Below are 16063 nucleotides of genomic sequence, written 5' to 3'. Positions count from 1 at the left end.
CTCTTAGACTATAGGTACCTTTATTCAGGCACAAGACTTCCACAGAACAGAACCATTCTGAAGTCTCTTATAAAAGCACCAACATTTAAAAGATGGAAGAAAAAAATTAAGCAAGAGGCTTAAGAGGAAGTTGAAGTACCAAATGTCAATGTCCACTCCAGCCCATATCGCATCATTTCCCCCACAGCCTTCCCAAAGACCACCCATGAAATCAGAAATAGAGTTGGTATATGACCATGCAATGGTGAGACAAAGAGCTGGTTTCCTACTATTTCAGAGAAATGGCCACATGCCATAAGTGATGATGACAATGATAATGACAATGATGGTGAAAAGTGTTTCTTGAGTTCTTACTATGTGCCAGTGATTGCCTAAATATGCTCTCACTCCTAACATTGGTGGAGTCTGGGGCAAGAGTCCAAATAGGGCTAAACACATAAAACACATCTGGTGTCCTATTTGACAAGTGTTCCTCCTTCACAACCTAGGAGGCCATGAGTCTGAGAATTTAGCATGCTCATTCTCCTTGACATTTCGTGTAGGAATGTGGAAGCCCAGGTGAAGGCAGCCCCTGCTCACCTCCCTTTTCTTCCCACTCAATCTTGGCAACTCTACAAGGGGCCACATGTGTGGACATCCAGACTGCAAAGCTCCTCCCACAGCCCTACTAACTGCCACTCTCCGGCCATCCCTCAGGAGGGGTGATGCCCACACCACTGGTGTGGGGGAGGTGAGGGTGTCAGCCTTCAGGAGGCCAGAAGCAGAAAAAAAGCCTACAAAGGTCCTGCAGGTGTACCTGGGGACAACTGGGCAGGGACCAGGAGCTTCTAGTGCCCAGAACTTGTTCTAGAAGGGTAGCATTCCCTGAGAGACAGGGAGAAGGGAGAGCACTTTCTTGCCACCCCTCCACTCATCCCAGATTCTTCACTTTGTAGGAAAGAACACTGCTATAAAGAGGCAGAGTGGAAACCTCTGAAGTCTAAGGCATGACAAGGGAACTTGTAATTGAGTCTAAAGTATAGTGGTTTTAAATATATCATCTAATTTAAAATTTTACTGCTCCTAAAATCCCATGAAGTCACTACTATCATTACCCTCTTACACATGAGGAAACTGAGACTTGCAGGGTTCAGTACCTTGCTCACTGCTGAGGAATGCAATCAGGGCAGCCCTGCCTCCAGAGCCGGCCCCTAACAGGGTGCAATAACCCAAGACATCCATATAAAATAAAAGTGAGATGATGTTTTTCAAAACCAATGAAATGAGCTATGGCTTAAAGAAGCAGTAATTCATCTAAAATAATCTCTACTTGGGTTTGAAAATATCTTGACAGGTGTCACATTGCTTAAAATTCTAATGCAAATATTACAGAGATTAACATGTTTCTTCAATAGGAAAGATCTTTCAATGTCTGGTCTAATCCAGACCTCATCAGTCCAAGGTATTGAAAAAAGTACTCTCTCTCCATCTCTAGGCACAGGGCAAGGACTCTTTTTTGAAAATGGATATTCAAATGAATATGAAACGATGTGTTTTCCTGGCCTCCAAGGAGATGAAAACAGAATTTAGCTGGTCCTGGCTGTGAGGAAAACTCTTTGCTCTGACTAGAGATCTCAATACAGAGTGCAAAGGAGCCAGTGCAAGCCACTGACATGCAAAAAACAAAAGATAAACTCTGGTTGCCTAATGTTTGGTTTTGCTGCATACTAAGAACATGCGTTTCAGATGCAATTTCAAAGCATGTTTGAGAAACACCACTACAGTCTCAGGGACTAGAGCTTATTCCTAGCATATAAAGGTGATCATTCATTTTGTAGGCTAATGGTACCTATGATTTTGAACATGATTTCATTGACAGATTTCAGAATTCAGCATTTAAAGTAAGTAAAGATACTGTGCTTCTCTCACTTATACTTTTACGGTGCATGTCCAGAGGGGATTTATCGGGACAGGCACATTAGCAATATTTGACTGTTGAAGTTAGAATAAAGCAAATTTTCTAGCTAAGCTTTAAAACCTGTCATTTTAGAACTTTGCAAGTATTTAATTTCTGTGTAAATTGTACAAATGCACTTTCATTAATCACCCCTGGAAGCTTTTAGGTGATAAAAGAACAATGTTTTCCATTCTAACTTACATAAACAACTTTCTAATTTTGGGTCAAGCATTTTATGGCTTTTATGGTTTTGCTATGGCTTCATTTTTTAATTTAATTACATGCTGCTACAAGATCCTCTTTACTACTACAGAGTACTGAAATTCTCCTTTTTCTATGTTAATAAATTCACAATCTGCTAAGTGTACCTATAAATAACATTAATGATATGAGGCAGATATAGTTTTACCATTTTATTGTATTTAAGAAAATCACAGTTAGGAACTGTTCCCAATTAAAGGAGACAAAGGAGGCTCTTCAGATGTCTGTGATACTTGATGCTATACTGAGTCCTGTCCTGGAGGGGAAACTTTATAAAGGACATGGAGTCAATTGACAAAACTACAGATGGCATGTTAAATTTGTGTGTTGTGTGTGTGTGTGTGTGTGTGTGTCAGGAGAGAGTGTGCAAATGATGAAAATATAGTAAACTGTTAAGTGTTAGAAACAGGTGAATCTGGGTAAGGGGTATACGGGTTTTCCTTTTACTATTCTATTTTTGCAACTTTTAACAAGTTGGAGATTATTTCTCAATAAAAAAATTTTTAAATGGTTACCCAAAAAAAGTGCCCTTAGAACTTTTTTCACTGGAAAATTCTTTTATGCATTATTCACAAGCTTAGTCATGTAACTATAAATAAATATTTAATATTTACATTTCTTGCCTTATTATAATGCTACTGGTTCCAGCTGAGTCTGGGGAAGCCTGGCTGAGAATCAGGGTGGCAGTAGGCAACAGAACTAGAGACATCATGATGCTGTGCTCAGGGAGAAAGAGGCCAGGCTTCTTCTGGAGTCACTGTCCCCCAGCACCAGGCCTTCATGCACAGAGAGGTGCTAAGTGGCCAGCTCTCAGTCAGCACTCCTACATGAATGAGAGAATGAGCAAATAATTGAACAACTGTAAGAACAATGATTTATCTTATAAGTAATTTCATGTAAAATGTAGGCAGTTGATTTCCACTTCTGGGAAATATACATACTTTTCCCCATTTTGCATGCTAAGTACAACTAAAAACCTTAGACAGTATAAGTAAAACAAATGTATGAAGATTATGAAAGGTGTTGAGAAGAAGGCAGACTGGCTAGGGACTTCAGGACCCAAGGAGTGATACAGTAGCTCTTCTCTTTGCCTTATGTATCCCAGTTTTGGAACTGGAGAAACCAGCAACTTGGATGCCAACACGTGCAGACAAAAAGACCCAAGGAAGCCTGCTCTCTCTAGCCAAGATCAGGAAAGGGGCAGCCTAGAAAGACAGGAAACCTTTAGACAAAAACTGCTGTACTCTAGCCAGACACCACAGAAAACACAGTGGCCCCATTTTCACCATGCCAGCAAATGCCAAGAAGAGAGCCAGACTTCCACTACCACAGGGCTGTAACAAACTGCTTCAATTATCCCCCTCTCCTGCTATGATAGAATCAGATAAGGCCAAGCAGGGAGCTGGGACTTTTAAAGGCGGTAAAAAACCCTGTACCTCCCTGACTCCCAGTGTTAGTGGAAAACACTTGGCAGCCTGGCCTACCATGAGGCTTCACCCTCCTTCTCGCCCCTGGAGAGTGTCAGGAGAGACCTCCTAGAGAGTCAGGACTTTCACCACCACACACGGGTAATGAGGCAGCTCCACCCATTGGTATCAGTGGAGATCACAGGAGTATATAGTATATATATAGTATATAGGCACTCCTATCCCTCTGCCAGGAAAGTGTCAGAGGAAGTGTCCTTCCTAGGAGGAAGTCCTAGGACTTCCCTGCCCCACAGTAACAAGGAGACTCTCCCTCCCACTAAGACCACCTTGGCGTCAACAGAAGCAAACAGGTGAAACTGGAATTCCAATCCCACCTGGCGGTAACAAGGCAGGATCCCACTTGCCTGGTCAGAGAGGTGTCAAAGAAGGACAGCTAAAGCTGAAGGTGTAAATAAGATCCAGAGTTTCACAACAAAATATCCAAAATATATTTCAGTCAAAAACACACATCAAACCAAGAACCAGGAAGATTCCCAAAGGATGGATAAATGATAATCAACAGAAGTCAACATTGAGATAACAGAGATGTTAGAAATGTCTGACAAAGATTTTAAAACAACCATCATAAAAATGCTTTTACAAGCAATTATGAACATGATCAAAACTAATGAAAAAAATAGCAAGTCTTAGCAAAGAACTAGAAATTTCCAGCAAGGAAATAAAAAGATACAAACAGGAACCAAGCAGAAATTTTAGAACTCAAAGCTATAATAACTGAAACTAAAAACTCAGTGGATGGACTCCTAAGCAGAACAAAGGGGCCAGAGGAAAGAGTCAGTGAGCTGGATGACAGAACAATGTATTATCAAATTTGAATGACTGAGAAAAAAAGATCAACAGATAGATCCTCAGTGATCTGGACTATACCAAAATATCAAAGAGTCATGTCATTGGAGTCCCCAAAGGAGAGGAGACAGAGAGAGGGCATGGCTGAAAAAGTCCTAGAAGAAATCACAGCTAAAAACTTTCCAAATATGGCAAAAGACATAAGCTTATAGATTCAAGTGCTAAGCAAATGCCAAACAGGATAATTAAAAAACAAACAAACAAATACCGATACTATGTCACATCATAAACTTCAGGAAACTAAAGGCCAAGAAAAAATTTTAAAGCAATTCAAATACCAGTGGATTTCCCATCAGCATCCACAGAGGCCAGAGCTTAAAGAGAGAGCTGTCAACCCTGAATCTTACATCTAGTAAAAATATTCTTCAGGAAGAAAGAGGAAATGAAGCCATTCTCAGATGAAGAATGATGAGAGTGTGTCGCCAGCAGAGCTACCGTAAAAGAATGACTAAGGAAGTTCCCTAAGCAGAAAAGAAATGATAGAAGAAAGAAACTTGGCACATCAAGAAGAAAGAATATAGTAAGAAAAAATATGGGTGAATAAATAGACTTTCCTTTTCCTCTTGAGCCTTCTAAATTATGTTTAACAGTTGAAGCAAAAATTCTAACACTGTCTGATCTGGTTCTAAATATAAGTAGCCTTGAGAGCTATGGCTCATCAGCATCTATGCAGGAGAAGGCAGAGGGAAGTATTGAGGAATATGAAAACAGAAATAGCACTAAAAATAGTTTCAGACATGAAGACTAAACTGAAAGGAATGCATGGCAAATGCATCCAGGTCCAGGAAATAATGACTGGGTAAGCTTTATAATTTAGCCATACACATACACACAGGCGTATACTGCTACAGAGGGTGATGCAGAGAACATCAAAACTATGAAAAATGCACGTTGAGTTATTTTACTGGTGTTCTCAGTACAGGCTTCGTGACAAGACCAGCTTGCTTTCCTGTCCCTTTAATGAATGGCACTGTGAGATGTCAAACAGAGCATCAAGCCAAAGGTATCTGGGCTCTCTATCCTGTGGCCTGGTTCCCTTTATAACTGGAGCTACCTGAGTTACATCAGCAGGTTCAATCTTGTCCAGTCCTGACCAAGGGCGCCTTACAAGGAGGGACGTACACTAACTCAACGCTCTGAATGGCACCAGTCATCTGTGGGGAATCTTGCTCTGACCTCGGGCCTCTCCTTAGAATTTAGCTTTTCTCATTCCAGTGTATTTTTCCACTCTCATTCATGTTTTCCTAAAGTAGTTTAGGAATCTGCTCTTTGGCACCAAAGTGAATAAATCACACTTTATCTGGCATGTGAATGAATACCACATTCTATGTCTCTTTTGAGAGCTTTCATTAACTATTTCTGCTTCACTAATCCTAAGAAATTTTAGACATTTGACTCATTCTGATGTGGGTTTTATAAAAGACAAAAAAGAAACATAAATGTATAAGTTTCTCTTAGGATAGGAATAACAGATCAAAAGTTTTAGAAATAATAATTCAAGCCACAAAGACTCCTGCCTATTCAAAGGGGGCACTCCCAATCTTTTTTTTTTTTTTTTTCTGTTTCCACCTACCAAAAACTATTTTTCCATGTCCAGAGACTTTAGATGAGAAACTGGATTAGTTCACTTGCAAATCTTTGGCACACAAAACCAGATAACCTGGGATTTTGACCATAGGAATCTTGGAAGGATCAAGTGTTGATCACTTAACAGAATTAAAAGAACTGAAATATTTTACTAAATTTCATAATTTTAATCACCAGGCAGAATTACAGATTAGAAGTTAAGAAATTTGGCATTAATCGGCTTTCCAGCCCTGCCGCTTAAAAGCTGTGTGACTGGGCAAGTTACTTTATTATTCAAAGCCACACAAAAATTTTCTCTATTACCTATCGATAGAGTTGATGATGACAAAAACAATCATAAGGAGTTAACATTTATTGAACATTGTTCCAGACACTATATTATTTTGCATGATTATGTAAATCCACATGTAATCCTCAAAGGTCAATGCAATAAGACTTGAGGTCATCACCACTTACTGGGTAAGATGGAATTTGAATCCAAAATCTTTGACTGTAGGATCCATGCTGAAAAAGACTCCTCAAAGTGGGTGTTGTATTAGGCAATGAATATAAACTGCATGGCATTATATCTGACATGTTATAAGAGATCAACAGTAGTTTGCTATTATTTTTTGTCCATATCAAATGAATGTTTTGATTAATACAAAATAGAATGAATATAATATCATTTTAAGGGATAGTATAGCTTACTGAGTGTTCAGGGTAAGCACTGGTACTCTGACAAGCTCTGCATTCCTTGAGGACCTGCGCTAAGTGCCATTTACATTCGTGGCTGAGATCCTAATACTAAGCATCTAATTTGAAGTAAATGTTCTATAAATATTGGTTGAATTAAAAGGTGTTCAAAGTGGTTATAAATATTTAAAGAGATCTATATTTAATCTATCACAATAATCAAAACTCCCAAAGAATAAAGACTTTGGCATTAGTAACTGTCCTAAAACAAAGGTCCCTGCCTCCTTTTGACTGTCTGTAATATGGATACAGACTGAATTACTGGCAAGGCTTCATAAGACTGTTATTTTAAGATCTATTTAAGATGCGAAGAGCCTTGTCCTAGTTTTGCCTTTATCAAATAGTATCTATTAAGTAACCATCTGCTTCTCAAATTGTAATGAAGTCATATAAAACAAGCTAAGGGCTGACGACTTCCTTAATCAAATCCAAACAAGATCCTGAAATGTCTCAAGAGAGTTTGAATAATTGGTTGCTGGGAAATAAAAGATTTTGAAGTGCATTTCTAAGTAAAATATATGGTTTCGAATATTTTTAATTACTAGTCTAACATCAGACAACATTATCTCTTCATATTATTTTTGTTTTTTTTATACTCCCTCTCAGCAAATGGCATTCTTCTGTATTATTTATAAAACAAACAATTTTAGAGATTGTTTAGTCAAATGCCTTCATTCTACAAATGAGGTACACCAAATTTTGTGTCTTGCTTATGGTCATACAACAGATAGTGGCAGAACCAAGACCCTATTTTCTGACTCGGGGATTTTTCTAGGCATCCAGAAAGAAACATGGCCTCACAATAACGCAGGTTGAATGAGACAAAAGATAAGTTTCAGAACAGTTCAAATATTTGCAATACTATTACAATTTTTACACCTTGTAGTATGTTTCTCAAGGCCAAATTCTTATGTGATTTTCCTTATTAATTTTTTAAAGAGGACAAATTTTTTTAAAGGACAAATTTAATTACAACTAAACTACTTAATTGAAGATAATCAATTAATGATGTTATGCAAATCAACATATTTCTAGACAACTTCTTTAATTACATTCCAGAAAACATAGATATTTGGTCAAAGACTGCACTCATTGTTGCTAAGAACCTATATCTACTCAAATCAATACTTCAAATTTCCTGTAAATCTCTCAGTTGTACACAAAGCATTAAATACTAAAGTGGATGGGCCGAAATTTAATCTTGTACAATAGTTTATGAGATTGTTTTTAAAGCTGTTGTAATAAAAACCTTTCATCCACATGGACCTAATTGTTATATGCACAAAAGTTTTTCTCTCTGGACAAATAAATGTTGGTGATGGAGGGCAGGTCTAATTATAAAAGAAACCAAATACAATAATTACTTAGTCATGTAAAAGGTTTTCTTGGCCCCCACACAACCCACCCTGAAGAAGATTTTGTTGGCTAGAATGAACAGGAGAACCAGCAATAACAAGTTAATTAAAATGTCTTTATGCTCCAGTGTAGCAGATTGTATTTTCTAAAAATGGCCAAAGCAATATTTCTGGTCCCACACGTTCCTTCTTGAATTTGAGCAGGCTTTGGGGCTGTGGGGATGAATGGAATGTGGCAGAAATGATCCTGCGTAATTTCTTAGGCTAGGTCATAAAGGAGATAGGGCTTTCTCCTGCCTCCTTTTCTAAGGACACTCATCTTGGAACCCAGCCACAATGCTGTGAGGAAGCATGGGCCACAGGAAGAGGCCACCCATCCTGGTGACAGCTCCAGCTGGGCTGTCAGCCGACAGCCAGCATCATCTGCCTGACACGTGAGTGAAGGAGCCTGTCAGATAATTCAACACTAGCCTTCAAGCTGCCCCAGCTGACACCAAGTACAGCAGAGAAGAGCTAGCCGCCTGAGACCAGACCAAATTGCAGACTCATGTGCAAAGTAAATGTTATCATAAGCCACTACTTCAGTGGTCTTCTACTCAGCAATAGATAATCAGAACAACTAGAGTTTTCCCCTCCCAAAACCTATAGTTTTTGAAAGGCACAATCATGAAGGACAAATAAAATTTCACTTAATACTATTGTATTGGTTTTTAACCATGATTCTCATTGAAGAAATAAATAGATCAGTATTAAGTATTTTGATCAATGTGCAGAGAAACCCAAAAGTGAGAACCCAGCACATCTAAACATTCACATGTACCTCTGACACAAAACTGCCATCCAGAAACTTCTGATAGTTGTACGGTGTAATCAGTGGGCTGGACCTAAGCAAAACTCTGATCAGATGAGACTGCCTTCAGTGGCCACTTTTCTTTGTCTCCTGCCTCTTTCAGCATCCCTGCTACCCTCCCTGGCAGCAAAGCAGCTAGAAAACTCCATCATGTTCAGGTACCAATGCAACCTTAAGTTGTTGGCTTATCAGAAATGAGAAGAATTAAGGGTGTGTGGGTGGGGGGGGGACAGTGGAAGTAAGCACTCATGGAAGCAAAACTGAGTATAAAGGGAATTAACAGCAATGAGTTGGGTGCCAATGTGAGAGTTTTCTTGGCACCTCTCATTACTGACAGCATCTAGGCAGAAGGTACAGAAAGTACAAAGACAGGAAGATGTAAAATGCCATGGTGTATTTATGAGACATTTGTACTTCCTGAATGTAAAGTGACAAGGGAGAAATGGCAGTAATTTGGACTAGACATGAGGACAGGAGATGGGAAATGAGGTTTCCCATGCCCTGCTGTTGAGTCAACTCTCATCTACCAGTCACTGGGAAAGCTACTGAAGAATCCCATGTGCACAGGAGAGAGCCCAAATCAGGAGTCAGCAGGCCTGGAGTAAGTTGTGACTTTTCTTGTCTTTAGGTACCTCCTGAGGCTCAGGGAACAGTGGGGCCTGTATGATTGCAGAGATTCTCTAGCTCAAAAAGTCCATCTTATCTGAGTTATGTTACCTTGAGACACAAAGCCATCCATCGTGGGGTGAGTGAGATGAAGATTCCATGGCATGAGCTGTGAGCACTTGGAGGCACCACTCCTTATTTCTTCCAGGGTACTGGCTTGAAGAGTCAAAGAGTGGATCTGTGCTTATTTTCATTTTTGAAATTTTCCGCTAAAGACAACATCTCTATACTCCATGGGGTTAATTTTTAAAACAATAATATTTACCAATGCTTCTTGAACATCAAATGCTACTGTTCATAACACTAATTTTTATTCCTCCTCCTCAATCAGCCAAGTTGAACTTAAAATATCTAAGATGAGGGGTGCCTGGGAGGCTCAGTCAGTGAAGCATCTGACTCCTGATTTCTGGTCATGATCTCGGGTACCTGAGACTGAGCCCCACACCCAGCTCCACACTCAGCCGGGAGTCTGCCTGAGATTCTCTTCTCCCTCTCCCTCTGCCTTTCTTTTCTCTTAAGCATGTGTCTGCTCTCAAATAAATAAATAAATCTTTAAAATAAAATATCTAAGATGATATTTCATTAAATTGCACATGCATCTGCCAAGTAGAAAGTTGGAAAATTAGGCAAAAATATGTTACTGAGGTATGTCTGAATTTCCAAGCACAAAAAGACTGGGAGAGGAGCCTAATTTTGAGACTGGGGATCAAAAATTGGCTAAACATTCTTGTAGTTTATTTGACAAAATTGTTTTTAAAAATTATAGCTTATTTCAGCCAAATAAATTTAGATAAAACTGAAACACAATTCGAGGAACCAGCAAGAAGGCATTTGTGGCATTTTCCAAAGTAAACATAGTGCATTTGTTTCTGGGAAATGAGGCCAATGGAAAGGTACATATTCCTGATCATACAAGGAACAGAGAGACATTAAAACAGCTAATGATACAGTCACTTAAAACACAACAGTATAACAGTATAATTAACTCTGTGACTCTAGACTTTTCTATACTCTTTAAAAAGATTTCATTTATTTATTTTGAGAGAGAAAAAGAGAGTGTGTATGTGAGCAGGGGGAAGGGCAGAGGCAGAGGGAGAGAGAATCTCAAGCAGACTCCCCACTGAGCAACCAGTAGACTGACGTGGGGCTCAATCTCAAGACCCCTGAAGTCATCACGTGAGCCAAAATCAAGAGCCAGACACTCAACCGACTGAGCCATCCAGGTGCCCCTAGACTTTTCTATACTTTAAGCTGACATACATAAGTAAAAAATAGGTAATGACTGCAGCCTATCCTACCTCATAGCAAACCTGTGGAAACAATTGGCGGGATATTAATAGATCCCCTGCAGCAGACATGACTGAGCTTGAATTTCATTTTCTGGCTTGGGCAGGTCTTCTTGAGCTGCAAAGAAGTAAAAATCTTTTCTCATCACTCCTGTTAGGAGTCTCTAAGGTGACCAAGTGTAAAGCTCAGATTGTTGTTTAACTGCCATCGGCACAGCCACACATATGGGCAAGCATCAACAGAAGTGGCCTTTCTGAGTGCTATCAGTGACCACAGAGGAAATCCAGCCTGAGGCTTCCATGTAATTTGGAAGCTCAGCTTCCAGAGCACAGGACATAGCAGGGACCTATACACACACAAGCACACACAGGTATAGGTGGTCAAACACACAGACATACACATGTGTCCACACATGTACTCAATAACATATAGATATACTCACACCATCCTTCACATACATACACAGATAAGCCAGATGTAGGCGGTGAAACAAGCACATACAGATGCACACATCTATCCACACATGTATATGGAGACAGAGACACAGATACATGCATATGCCTATATATGCACACAAAGACACACATATACACACACAGAGACAAGACAAACATAGGCAGATACACACACATATCTACACATGTACTTGTGTACAGACAGATGCACACAGATACACACACCCACATACTCCAACCCCAAAACAGAGACAGGCACACACAAATTCACATAAATACCGACACTACGCACTCTCCCAGACATAGGCATTGTGGCCAACAGTGTGGGGGTGAGTATGCATGAGAGGAAGCGGCACTCCTGCCCTGCCCATACAATACATATTCCATCCACTGCAGGCTGTTGCCTTCCTAAGGAGGCAGAAAATAGGCTTCATGATATTAACTATTATTATCATTTCTAATATAACATGCTCTAACTCTAAACAGGATCCTGATGTGTTTGGGGTATGTGGGTGTTTTTCAGAGTTCTACACATAGCAGTTATATTTCACTCTTAAAGTTCTATTTGGCAGCCCTAGGCTCTCGCTGTCTGCATCCAATTTATCAATCTTCGGGGAAGCTGATGACAGTCAAGCTCTCCCCTTCTGCCCTGGATTAAGACACTTGCCATCTGACAACTGGCATGGCTGCATCTCTGCATCTAGACTCCCTGCTAGATTCATGTCAAAGGCCACATATCTGAAAATTCAAAATCTTTCCCACTGACAAGTATTAGACACAGCTGTCCAGAAAAGGGCTGTCCAGTAGATATGAGGCAAACTCCGATAAACCGCCTGGCTACAGTTAGGGAATCCCAGCATCCCCTCTCCTTTCTGCCTCTCTTCCTGGACTAAAGACACTGCTACTTTCCTCTGTACTTTCAATCACAGTAGTTCTCCCCATCTGTGGGGACATGTTCCAGGACCTCCAGTGGATGCCCAAAACTTCACATGGTACCAAACCCGATATACACTATATTTTTCCCTATACATTCATACCTATGCATAGTTTAATTTATAAATTAGTCACAGAAGAAATTAACAATAACAACTAATAATAAACTGGAACAATTATCACAATATACTGTAATAAAAGTTACATGAATGTGGTCTCTCTCACATATCTAGCTGTACTGTATGCACCCTTCTTCTTCTAATGATGAGGATGAAATGATGGCATGCCTACCTGATGAACCCCAATTGACTGCAGGTAACTAAAACTATGGAGAGTGAAACTCGGGAGATACAGATCTAAATGTACAGTTGTTTTCTATCAGTGTGTTTAGAAAGTGTGGTATAATCCTAAAAGCCATCTACGAAAAGCCCACAGCAAATATCATTCTCAATGGGGAAGCACTGAGAGCCTTTCCCCTAAGATCAGGAACACGATAGGGATGTCTACTCTCACCACTGCTATTCAACATAGTACTGGAAGTCCTAGCCTCAGCAATCAGACAACAAAAAGACATTAAAGGCATTCGAATTGGCAAAGAAGTCAAACTCTCTCTCTTCGCAGATGACATGATACTGTACTTAGAAAACCCAAAAGACTCCACCCCAAGATTGCTAGAACTCATACAGCAATTTGGCAGTGTGGCAGGATACAAAATCAATGCCCAGAAATCAGTGGCATTTCTATACAGTAACAATGAGACTGAAGAAAGAGAAATTAAGGAGTCAATCCCATTTACAATTGCACCCAAAAGCATAAGATACCTAGGAATAAACCTAACCAATGAGGTAAAGGATCTATACCCTAAAAACTACAGAATGCTTCTGAAAGAAATTGAGGAAGACACAAAGACATGGAAAAACATTCCATGCTCACGGATTCGAAGAATCAACATTGTGAAAATGTCAATGTTACCCAGGGCAATTTACACATTCATTGCAATCCCTATCAAAATACGATGGACTTTCTTCAGAGAGTTGGAACAAATCATCTAATATTTGTGTGGAATCAGGAAAGACCCCAAATAGCCAGGGGAATATTGAAAAAGAAAACCAGAGCCAGGGGCATCACAATGCTGGATTTCAAGTTGTACTTCAAAGCTGTGATCATCAAGACAGTGCAGTATTGGCACAAAAACAGACACATAGATCAATGGAACAGAATAGAGAACCCAGAAATGGGCCCTCAACTCTATGGTCAACTAATATTTGACAAAGCAGGAAAGACTATCCACTGGAAAAAGGACAGTCTCTTCAATAAATGGTGCTGGGAAAATTGGACAGCCACATGCGGAAGAATGAAACTAGACCACTCTCTTGCACCATACACAAAGATAAACTCAAAATGGATGAAAGATCTAAATGTGAGACAAGAATCCATCAAAATCCTAGAGGAGAACACAGGCAACACCCTTTTTGAACTTGGCCACGGCAACTTCTTGCAAGATACATCTATGAAGGCAAAGGAAACAAAAGCAAAAATGAATTATTGGGATTTAACCAAGATAAAAAGCTTCTGCACAGCAAAAGAAACAACAAAACTAAAAGACAACCTATGGAATGGGAGAAGATATTTGCAAATGATATATGAGATAAAGGACTAGTATCCAGATCTATAAAGAACGTATTAAACTCAACACCCAAGAAACAAACAATTCAATCATGAAATGGGCAAAAGACATGAACAGCAATTTCACCAAAGAAGACATACACGTGGCCGACAAGCACACAAGAAAATGCTCCACATCACCTGCCATCAGGGAAATACAAATCAAAACCACAATGAGATACCACCTCACACCAGTGAGAATGGGGAAAATTAACAAGACAGGAAACAACAAATGCTGGGGAGGATGTGGAGAAAGGGAAACCCTCTTGCACTGTTGGTGGGAATGTGAACTGGTGCAGCCACTCTGGAAAACTGAGTGGAGGTTCCTCAAAGAGTTAATAGACCTGCCCTACGACCCAGCAATTGCACTGCTGGGGATTTACCCCAAAGATACAGATGCAGTGAAACGCCGGGACACCTGCACCCCAATGTTTATAGCAGCAATGTCCACAATAGCCAAACTGTGGTAGGAGCCTCAGTGTCCATCAAAAGATGAATGGATAAAGAAGATGTGGTCTATGTATACAATGAAATATTACTCAACCATTACCCACCATTTGCTTCAACGTGGGTGGAACTGGAGGGTATTATGCTGAGTGAAGTAAGTCAATCGGAGAAGGACAAACATTATATGGTCTCATTCATTTGGGGAATATAAAAAGTAGTGACAGGGAATAAAGGGGAAAGGAGAGAAAAATGAGTGGGAAATATCAGTGAGGGTGACAAACCATGAGAGACACTCAACTCTGGGAAACGAACAAGGGGTGGTGGAGAGAGAGGTGGGTAGGGGGATGGGGTGACTGGGTGACGGGCACTGAGGGGGGCACTTGACGGGATGAGCACTGGATGTTATGCTATATTTTTGGCAAATCAAACTCCAATAAAAAATATACAAAAAAAAAAAGAATCAGATAAAACTTTTCAAACTAAAAAAAGAAAGCTAATACAGAACAGGAGTAGGAGGCAAGGCCAGGCTCTATAAAACAGAGCTCTCTAACTTTGCTTACTGTACAAATAGAGAGTGATAAGTGATATTCTTTGTCTAGTACATCTGGATAAGGAGAAAACATTGACTGCAGCCACCCAGGCACCCCCAAGCCATATATTCTATAGATGTGGAGGATTGAGGCTTAGACTAGAACTTTCAGTGAGGAAAGTAGCTGGCCAAATGTCAGTTGAAGTTTACTTTGTTTAGAATTCATTTGTTTGAAAAGGGAAGGAGAGGGCTTATTTTAAGTGGTAAGGCTGGACAGAATCAGGAACAGTAGGGACGTATTTCAGTACTTTGTTCAATGACTATTTTCAATGTTTACAAATGTTTGTGTTTTTTCTCTTCAGTACAATCTTGTCTTTTGTAGAAAATGAAGCAATTATGCTACACTGGTGTTTCCGATGACACAAGGTGATTTTAGGTGGTTTACTGACCCAGCATTAAACAACACTGAGCCATGTAGCAAGAAAGGAACTTCTTTCTCTTGCAAATCTTTTAAGTATGTTAAAAGCTCTTTGATTCTTACTAATCTCCATCTTAAATTAAAAAAGCAGTTCTCAGGTTAAAAAAAAAAAAAAAAAGAAAGTGTGGTATAAAGGTAGTTGATTTTGAGTAAATAGATCATGGGCATTTTAGAACTCCTGGGCATCCTGTAAGATTCAGTTTCTCTTCTTCAAGAAACTTTCCTTAACTACTCCGCACATAACTCCATCCCCATTGTCCAGCTTAGGTAGCCCTCTCCTGGGTTCTTCTAGCACCCTCCAAGGACTTCTATTGATGCCCTTAACTCATTGTTTTATATCTCTTTATGTGGCCATGTTTTCCATCACACTGCAAATTCCTCAGGGGTACACTCAACATGTTCAAATTTGTCATTTCAGGACCAGGTACACACAAAATAGATGTTCAATAAAAATGTGTTAGAAGGGACGCCTACGTGGCTCAGGGGTTGAGTGTCTGCCTTTGGCTCAGGATGTGATCCTGGGGTCCAGGACCGAGTCCTGCATCG

The 16063-nt window shown here is 39.8% G+C and overlaps 1 long non-coding RNA gene across 1 annotated transcript in view; it reads right to left on the bottom strand.

Annotated features, from left to right (window-relative positions):
- LOC140616834 (uncharacterized) overlaps positions 1-16063 on the bottom strand; it is a 99704-nt gene that overhangs the window by 34130 nt on the left and 49511 nt on the right. The window contains exon 3 of the long non-coding RNA XR_012017167.1: positions 2812-3020. This is a non-coding gene — a long non-coding RNA (uncharacterized lncRNA). The remainder of the gene's footprint in view (positions 1-2811; positions 3021-16063) is intronic.

The sequence above is a fragment of the Canis lupus genome, chromosome 25, assembly GCF_048164855.1.
Source record: "Canis lupus baileyi chromosome 25, mCanLup2.hap1, whole genome shotgun sequence".
Lineage (NCBI taxonomy): Eukaryota > Metazoa > Chordata > Mammalia > Carnivora > Canidae > Canis > Canis lupus.
The sequence above is the reverse complement of the archived record's forward strand: the minus strand, read 5'-3'. Positions and strand labels throughout refer to the sequence as shown.